Below are 7,672 nucleotides of genomic sequence, written 5' to 3' on the forward strand. Positions count from 1 at the left end.
CAGGGAAAGACTTCTGGAAATACCAGGAACCAGTTCAAGGATAATTCCTACTGCGAGTTCCACCCGACCAGAGGTCATTCCACTATGAACTACAAGGTTCTCGGCGCAAGGCTTGCTGCGGAGCTCCTCGCCGACGAAATTTCGAAGGTCACATGCATAAAAGACCTCCTCCTGGATTCCGATCGCTCTCCCAAATATGATAAAGAGTCTCCCAAAAACGACACCCGCGAAAATCAGTTGGGCGAGAAACGCGAAAGGAGGCAGGATGACCGAGGAAACACAGCAACCGTCGAAGGGCGAGCATGATCATCGGGGAATCGCAATTCTATCGCGATTCGATCTCATCGATCAAAGCTTATGGACGAAAGGCTGAGACGAGTTCAAGCTGGCTGGCTCGGTCCCCAACCGACGACGCCCTTAACGATAAGATCATCTTCGAAGAGCGAGAAACCACAGGAATCGACAAACCTCACTGCGACCCATTGGTTATCGATCTGGTAATCCGAGACCTGGAAGTGGGAAGGATCCTTATCGACACGGGAAGTGCAGTCAACATCATCTTCGGTTATACCCTCCGGAGGATGAACATTGATTTTGAAGAAGTCGTCGCGGAACCAACACCTCTCACCGGTTTCTCAGGTGCAACGTCAATGACCCTCGGATCAATCAAACTCCCAGTGATGGCTAAAGAGGTGACGAAAATCATTGACTTTGCGGTAGTCGATAACCCGGCCATCTACAATGTCATCATGGGAACTCCTTGGATCAATGCCATGAAAGCGGTATCGTCGACTTGGCATCAAGTTCCCAACTCCAAACGGAACAGCGGTAACCTAGGGATGCCAGAAACAGTCTAGGCTCTGTTCTTGGCCGAGCATAAACTACGACAAACTCGGAACACCCCCGCGGTCAACCTAAAGCGGGCTAGGAAAGCTCAAAATGCTCCCGAGAGCTCCATAAAAAGTGATCCAGAATCACCCGACCAGGCAACGACTCCAGACAGCGACATAGTCCCCGAGTCCATCGCCTTGCCAGCAGACAGCCCGACTCCTGAAACGGTCGTCGATCCAACTGAATCCCCAACGGCTGAAGTAACCGTAATGATCCCATCCAGCGAGTAGGAACACCCGCAGCAACAAGCAGAACTACGAGATGACTTGATATTCGAAAAGGTACATAGGCAGCTTGTCATATCGACAAGTTCAGCTATCCCCCTCGTTAAAAAGAGGGGGGAGTGGGTACGTATACTCGTATACTCCCACAAAATTCGAAATATCCATGAATGTACTTGATATTTTCGAAACTTTTTCGATAAATTCTACCTTCTTCCGATCTCACGATTCACTTGCAATAAGTCACAGTAATCTAAGGTTGGCCTAAGAAACGCCCAAGATAAGGGCATACCGTCCAAGTAGTCCTTGGACGAAAACTAATTCCTACATAATTCACACATACTCATGGTCAAGCAAGACCGGAAAAACGCATCTTCTATAAAAACGAAGATCGTAGCCATCTCACAGCAAAAGACATATCTTTGAGAAAGCGAGACGTCGCAAATATTTCTTGAAAGATATTATCCAAATACACAGTCCATCTGTGACTCTAAAATACAAAATGCCCGTCGATTGGCCCTGAAGGACAAGTCCAAAACGTTCTCTAAAAAAAAACTCGTAGTCAAACCTTTCATAAAAACTAAAGGTTCTCTTACATCCGACAAGGATACCATAGCGCACTATACAAGAAAATCCGAAATTTTGGTCAGCACACCAGACGTGCTCTGGAGAGTGCTCGATTCTTCCCACACAAGTCATATAAGCCGGCGCCCAGTCGCAGACTTTAATCGGAAAGAATCAGATAGAAATCGCCAACGGGCAAAACGAAAGCCGATTAGTCGTCGCATAGCCTTAGAGCCAAAAGTAAACCTAGGTCTTGCCCTAAACCCAGTCCTATTGGTCCATTAACATCTTAAGGCATTATATCGAAACTGATACGAGATCTTAAAACATGTCTCATCGTCCACATCTAAAACGCTCACGAAACTTCGTAAAACTCCTAAACGTTTTCGAATACCCTCGAAAGAGCAAACGAACGGAACGGCAAATTAAGAGTTAAGATACGTAGTGACTACTCGTGTCTTTTCCTCGACACTTGGCATAAGTATAAACTAAAACCCATAGAATGCTAAAAGAACATTCGCCGCAGAGCGGCTGGGATTCGAAGCCACCAATGGCCAGTCCCGCATACATAGTCAAAGGACCTTGCAAGGCCATAGCACACTCAAATAATGAACGGCCACACTCGGCCTAAAACACTACACGAAATCTTGGGATAAAAGCAAAGGGAAACAATCCCGACGAGCTTCAGAGATCAAGGTCAAGATACCCGGACATCGAGGTTCCAAATGAGTCCGCGGGCTGATCCACTTCTCCTCCCTCGTCCGCAGCATCGGCTCCCGCTTCCGTCGTGTCCTCCGAAACCTCGATGGGTTCCCAAAGCTCTCGGATCCTCCCCTCGATTGGAGGAACCATCGACTCGGCCTGGGCGCACCCATCCATGAGGCCCGACATCTCAGCGACCTCGGAGAAAAAGAGAAATCAGCGTTCTGCGACTTCCAAAGGGTACCAACCGAACCGCGGCATTCGCGGAAGTCACCCACGTAGTCTTGACCGTCTTCTTGAAACTCCTGAACTCAGCATCAAACAATGTAGCTCTCCTCACTAACTAAGCAGCAATCGCCTCCTCCCTTTCCTCTCCGCACGAATGAGAGCTCGGGGAATGGGACTCAGCCTGTCTGCGCTCTCTTTCCGCAACCTCGTTCTGAAACGGATGAACTTCCTCTCGATCTCTTTGGCTTGAAGTGCGAAAGACGCGCCTCTCTGAAACTTCCGTTAAGTGCTGAATTAAAGACCCGCATTCCCTACACGAATCAAGGGTCTAACATGGAAGCGACAAACAAAGACTCGCCAAAAAAATAATTTTTCAGAGACTAAACCCCGTTGATCAACGAGAACCTCCCTTGTCCGTTCGGGGCTAACTCTCTCGCTCTGATCGGGAACAGCGTCAGGGGTGGCTCGTCCATATCCAATGCACGTTAAGGTCGGAAGATGCCTCGCGATCGGTTAGAGGCGCCATTGCATTCCAGTTCCTGTCTAGGGTGAAGGAATCCCAAAAGAACGGACCGTGCGGAGAAGATTGCGCTTAGCAAACAGGTCCTGCGGGTCGCGGGGAGGATACTGTTCACAGAAAAAAAAAAAATGCGGGTTAGATACCTCCCTATATCTATACGAACAAAAATTCCAAACCATCGTACCATGATGAAAGGCTCCATTTGCCACAGAACAAGGGGAGACGTTCTCCTCGACGGATGCGCCATCAATTCGAACATAAAAAAAACGCTCGAAACCATCCCTTGGCATTTGAAGTATTGCCCCTGGATTATGGACATATGTCTCTTAGGAGCCATACGTGTGATGTGAGTAGTCAATCGAGGTCTTTCGTGTCGACCATAGCCCTTCAAAGTCATCGGGCTGAGGTCCATTCCGAGCTTGTAGCTCAGGATCAATACACCAAGAAAGTTCTGCAATGCCGCAACGTTTAGCTAACTGATCGACAGCTCAAAACGGTCGAGTGTGCGGACGATGGCCTCAGGAATCGGGAACCACATGCGAAAACGTGTCAGGAACGCATCGTAGCATGTGAAGAATCCCTCAGGGGGATCCTCGCACTATCCCCATGCAACCGGACTCGAAACACAACCCCGCTCGGGACTCTGTAAAACTCCTGAAGGGTCTTAAGATAGGCGGGAGAGGTCCTGCTCGGAAGGGTAAGATCAAGCTGCGTCGCGGGGTCTTGTGGGTAAGCCGGATAGAAGACTTCGGGCTGAGGAGTTATCGAACCGCATAAAGCGTCCCAGTACGCTTCCATCTCTTCTTGCTCGACCTCGAATTCCTCTTTGGGAACAATCTCCTCATTGGTACAAGGATTGCCAGAAGATGATTGAGGGGAAGTATTTTTCTTAGAGGATCTCTTTCTTGAAGTCATTTTTTGAAAGACTAAAACTTTGACACAAAGGTAAAGAGAGAGAGGATATAAGAGAAATTTCTACCTTGGAGAAATTTTCTTGTGAAGAGAAGTTAATAAAGACTATGAAAAACCTTACTCCACTTATATATAGGAAAAAAAAAGTTACTATTCATCTCGGACTTTCGGCAAACGATTACGTCTAATTCCACCAAAACAAGTCATACCGCAAGCTAGGACCTCTCACCCAGGTCCACGGATCCTAGCTAGCTGGGGCTAACTGTTGGGTCAAAACCGGTCATGACGGAATCAATGCCTGAAAGTTACCGGAAAACCAACTCTCGATCGATCCTTGAAAATTAGACATTCCCGAAATATGGTTAAATCAAGTACAAGACAGTTTTCGCGGATGAGAAACCGAGAAACGTCGAGAAGAGGATCAGTCTGGATGAGGTCTCAATCGAAATCAAGGTCCGACCACCTCACCCTAGGGCGACGACCGTCTCAACACGGGTAACCTTGCCCATGGGTGAGGACGACCCGCACCGAGGTCGCCTCGCCCATGGGCGAGGACGACCCGCACCGAGGTCGCCTCGCCCATGGGCGAGGACGACCCGCACCGAGGTCGCCTCGCCCATGGGCGAGGACGACCCGCACCGAGGGAAGGGACGACCCGCAACCGAGGTCACCTCACCCATGGAGAGGCGGATGACCCGCACCGAGGTCACTCGCCCATGGGCGAGGACGACCTCCTGTCCCGAACTGTGCATCCTCGCCTAAGTTCCCGTAACACAATCCTCGGGCCCTCGGACGCAATACCCCATGTCTCGTCTCGCTTAGGATTATCAAAGAAAGACTTCGGGAAAAGTTATAAAAATTTGGTCGTTGAAACGGATTCCCGCCTGCCGCAAAAAAACGGCTATGGTTTGCTTGAACACCAGTTGCCTTAACTATACGGGGAATTGGAATCCCTTCAGAAAAACCAATGGCTGTTTCTTAGGAAAAATCGTAAAAACGTCTAAGCCCCAAAACGGCCCAAAAGGGGCCTGAACCGCGGCTAAACGGCCACTTACGATTTTAGAACAGGATTGAGCCCAAGGCTGATATGGCGGTCTATTTTTTATTCGCAGGAAAAGATAAATGTCAAGTTTCCGAAGATAATCATGAAGGGTGACAAAAAATGGAAAAGCCCATCTCGCGATGAATCCAGCCCAGGAAAAGGTGCAAACCGACCTAAAGAGAGTATATAAGGAGGGCTTAAGGCGAGGAGCAGGAGAGAGCTTTCTCAGAGCAAACTTAATACTTAGAGCAATTTAGGCATTTTTCCGTTTATACTACCGAGCTGCGACTCGACTAGGTTAGAACTTGGGTGGCTAGACTAGCGAACGTACTGACAGCTCTCGTGGCCTAGGATCTTACCTATTGTTCACGCTCAAACGCGAATTCGGAAATAAGACCTCTTTGTTCTCTTTTCGCTCTTTTACGATTTATTACTTTCGACTCTTTCAAATTGATTGTGTTGTGCATGGCCCAGCAGATAACCGGGACCTTCAGGGAAGGCTAGGTTAGCTTGGCTTTCCTCCGATTAACAAATCTCGACGGTGTGAATTTCGGTTCCCACACGGCTCCTCTTCTTGACAGAGAAGATCATCCTGAACCCTATTGATTTAGCTTTGATTTATATGCAGTATTATTCAGTTATCATGTCTTGTTCATCTTGTGTTATGGCTGAGTAGTCAGCTAGCTTGTCTAGGGTTCTAGGGTGTTAATCGCAAGACTAAACATAAATAAGCAACTCTATTGTGTCTCCGTTCCACTCAGCTCTTAGTGCTAGCTTAAACCTGATCACTTACCGCTAGATCTTAGGTTTAATCCACTCATTAACCGTGTAGTAGTTTGCTTGATATTGAATGAACGAGCTGCGCATCTCTAGTCAGCGAAAGTAGATACCAGAGTGCTTGGTGAACCTATCGGACTTGATCTCTGTTACTTGTGATCGATCCTTGATCCAAACGACAGTTTAGGTATCAAGGTCGAACCGCAAAGGAACAGCACCACGACAGTGGGTTGTTCTACTAAGAGTGATCCGTGTTTTAGATTGTGTTTTAAGGAGCTTGAATAAATGTTTGGTTGAGCTTGACACCCAATGAGAAACCCTAGATCGGCTTATCTCTAATATTAAATTTTAATCATCTGAAATCATTTACTTTACTTGCATGTCACAACTTAATTCAAAACCCCACTTTTAGTTTTAGCTAAGTTGAAAACTTATAAGAATAAAGTATAGACTGGTCCTCTGGATTGAATCTCAAATACTACAATTACCACTGTTAACTTGACAGTAGGAAAGGTTCAGTTTTAGTGTATCAAGTTTTGGCGCCGTTGCCAGGGACCAGATATTTTACCTTTGTTTTTCAGTTCTATATTTAGTCTAAAACATCTAACTTGCTGTTCTCTCTTTGTTTCAGCTAATGATCCATGTGCATGACCAGTAGACATACTCGGAGCAACGCACAAGGAACATTATTCACGCTAAGTAACGAAGAGCTCGCAAGATTAGAAAAACAGAACCGTCAACAACCACGGCCTACTAACACCACAATGGTTGATCAAGGAGGCCAAGATGATCTCACTGCTGCAATGGCGCTCATGCAACAACAGATGCAGCAGATGCAGCAGACCATCAATGCACAAGAAGCTGCTCGCCAAGCAGCCGCCGACTTTGCTGCTCAGCAAGTCGAGCAACAAGGCACTCCCATCGGAGAGCGGAACCTTCCGCAAAAATTCCCCAGCACTCGCTCCGCCATCATCCCTCCTCCCTGCACTTGACAGGATTATGAAATCAAACCTGCTTTGATCAGCTTGGTGCAGAAGAAAACGTTTAACGGTCTCGCTGCTGAAATCCATTTGGACCACATCGAGAACTTCGAGAGAGTCTGCAAATTCTCTCGGGCAAATGGAGTGCCACCAGACTACCTCAAATCCACGTTGTTCCCATTCTCCTTGGAAGGGCAAGCAGCTCGCTGGCTTGACTCGCTCCCAACCGGTACGCTCACTACATGGGAACAAGTCAGAGCAGCGTTCTTAAGCCACTTCTACACGAAGTCCAAAACTGCAGCTCTGAGGCATAAGATCTCGAATTTCAAGCAAAAGACCGACGAACCTTTCTATGATGCTTGGGAGCATTACAAGGAATACCGAAGGGAGTGCCCTCACCATGGGTTTGAGGATGACTATATACTGGAAGTGTTCTATGATGAAGTGAGCTATGAGTTTTGCAATGCTCTAGATTCCTCGAGCAATGGGGATTTCATGACACAAACAACACATGGTGCATTCGCACTGATTGAACATATAACGTCCAGCTCCCTCAACAAGAACAAGGAGTATGATCGCTCCAAAAGCGTAAAGAGCATAGACGACCTCGCGGCCAAGGTTGACCAGCTGTTGAAGGGTAATCAGAGCCAAGTGTTCATCATGGAGGAAGCTGCATCAGAGAACAATGTTTCAGATGCTACACCTGAAGGAGACAATACCGTGGATGATCAGCAAGAAGTGAGCTACGTTAATGGACAAGGATGGCAGTACAAAAACTACCACCCGAACCCCAACATTAGGAACAATCCTCAACTCTTTGCGTATCCCAAGGTTG

General features: G+C 47.5%; 1 non-coding gene across 1 annotated transcript; it reads right to left on the reverse strand.

Moving 5' to 3' along the window:
• Nucleotides 1–7,137: 7,137 nt before the first annotated feature.
• LOC125596433 lies at nucleotides 7,138–7,244 on the reverse strand. Its single transcript, XR_007331042.1, has one exon. It is a non-coding gene; the product is annotated as a small nucleolar RNA R71 (small nucleolar RNA).
• Nucleotides 7,245–7,672: the final 428 nt, after the last annotated feature.

The sequence above is a fragment of the Brassica napus genome, unplaced genomic scaffold (genome assembly GCF_020379485.1).
Source record: "Brassica napus cultivar Da-Ae unplaced genomic scaffold, Da-Ae ScsIHWf_1209;HRSCAF=1730, whole genome shotgun sequence".
In the NCBI taxonomy this organism is placed as follows: Eukaryota; Viridiplantae; Streptophyta; class Magnoliopsida; order Brassicales; family Brassicaceae; genus Brassica; species Brassica napus.